This window comes from Penaeus vannamei, chromosome 12 (genome assembly GCF_042767895.1).
Source record: "Penaeus vannamei isolate JL-2024 chromosome 12, ASM4276789v1, whole genome shotgun sequence".
Classification (NCBI taxonomy): Eukaryota; Metazoa; Arthropoda; class Malacostraca; order Decapoda; family Penaeidae; genus Penaeus; species Penaeus vannamei.
In genome coordinates, this window is record NC_091560.1 from 25,211,284 (window position 1) to 25,213,783 (window position 2,500).

Below are 2,500 nucleotides of genomic sequence, written 5' to 3' on the forward strand. Positions count from 1 at the left end.
ATATACACTCATGCATACATACTCACACACCTAAACACACCCAAATACCCCCCTGCCACACACACACATATGTATATACATACATGTATATATACATACATACATACATATATATATATATATATATATATATATATATATATATATATATATATATATATATATATATATATATATATATATATATATATATTTAAACATGCACAATTTGGGGTTATTTTATAGACTATCAAAGAATTTCTATAAATGTAATAAGGAACAGAGGGACAGAGAAAATAAGAAAAGAACGAGGAGCCCCATTTTTTCACCGTGTCCAAATGTAGATAGGTTATTAATCCCCGAGAAATCCTTCAAATTCATGAGAAAATTGAATGAGATCCCATGGCCTCCCGGAGACAAAAAACAAGAGCGCCGGGACTCTTCCTGAGGAGGAGGAAATGAGTCGAGACGCGCCCCAAATCCCCGGATCAAAGAGCGAATCTTTCTATGCGAAGCGTGCGACGGGCGCGCGCCTTCGCCGGCGGCACGTGCGCCTCTCTGGGGATGTTCCTGGAGGCAGACGGAGGCTGGAAAGGGCGGGGGAGTGACGGGGTCGTGCTGCAATGGACGTGAGGTACCCCCACTAAGCAGGAGTCCAGACTAGGCGAGTCCCCCCTTTTCTAGCCAGCACCAGCACCATCTGTGGGGATCGGCGGTAGCCAGCTGCAGTTTTGCGTCCGTGGAGCCTTTTATTTTTCGTATTTTTATGTTATATTTTAACTTTTTCTCACGGCCTTTAGTTTTATTTTAATTTCTTTTATTTTCATATTTTTATTATTTACACATTTTATAAGAGCCTATATAAAGAGCCTGTTTTATGCTAGACTCTCTCTTGGGTTGTTGGCTCGGCAGTTCAGTGCTGCTCACGGAGCGCCCGGCCTCACTGGACGTCTCCTGTTTTGTTGTTTGTTTTTTCGGTTTTCTACAAGAGAGAAAGATAAGTATATTCATGTTTTGTAAGAGGCCAGTTAGGATGTGTTATATGCATTGTAACTTTTGTGAATATACAGACTGAGGGGATCTCAAATTTTCCTTTTTATGCTTTGGTTTCGTTTTATCCTTGGTTTGTTTATTTTACTTTTTTATTTGGTTTTAAAAGGAGAATGGACACAGTTGATATTAATGAAATGAAATTGTAAAAGATGGAAAAAGGAAATGACTTCACTGATAAATAACAGCGGAGATTGGGGAAAGTTCATGATAATGATTTAGTAAGTTTTACTTACGGGGGTTAAGGGCTTCAGGGTTGTGACGAGCGGGTCATGCTGCAGTACATGCCAGCTACCACCCTTTGAAAGCAGCTCCCCTGTTCGCGAGTTGCACTCTGCAAGACCCGCGTTGTAGTTTTGAAAGTGTCTCAAAGGGGTAAACACTACAGTGCCATAGCGATCGGTGACCGGGGTGGGGTGTGAGCAGGGCGTTTCTGGGAGGTGAATGTGTGTGTGTGTGAGTGTGTGTGTGTGTGTGTGTATGTGTTTGTGTTTGTGTTTGTGTTTGTGTATGTGTATGTGTATGTGTATGTGTATGTGTATGTGTATGTGTATGTGTATGTGTATGTGTATGTGTATGTGTATGTGTATGTGTATGTGTATGTGTATGTGTATGTGTATGTGTATGTGTATGTGTATGTGTATGTGTATGTGTATGTGTGTGTGTGTGTGTGTGTGTGTGTGTGTTTCTAAATATACAAATAAATATATATCATATGTATATACATATATATATATATTATATATATATATATATATATATATATATATGTATGTATGTATAAATATACATGTGTAGTATTAATTTTTTTATCATATTCTAATTTATCTTATTTTATGCTTCGACAAGCTTCTAGAAGCGTTATTATCATTATTGCTATCATTATCATTATCATAATTGTTTTCATTGTTGTCATTGTTATTATTATAATTATTATCATTATCATCATCACTGTTATCATTATTATTATTATTATATTATCATTATCATTATTGTTGTTTGAGGTAGTGGTGCTGTTGCTGTTATTGTTATCATTATCATAATTATAATTGTCACTGCTGTTGCTGTTTTGCATTGTCGTTATCATTATCTTCATCCAATATCTAATATTTAACATGATTGATTTATTACTATCTTTATTATCATCGCTGTCATTTTGAATTATTATTATCTTCATAAACAACAAACTTTTATCAATGTTCTAATTTTATCAATTGTTCTAATTGTTGTGGAAGTAAATAATTCCATCAGTGTATTTTAAAGTGACCAAACTATTACTATTAATTAGTGCAAATCAAAAAGTAAGTTAAGTCTTTATAAAGAATAAATTAATTTCTAAACTGAAAATTATCAATGCAAAATTAACAAAATTTCAATATCAGCTATGAAACAAAATACAGACAAGACATTATTTGGCATTTTGACTCTTTATATACAAAGAGACAGTTAGGACTCACTGTTATATAACTAT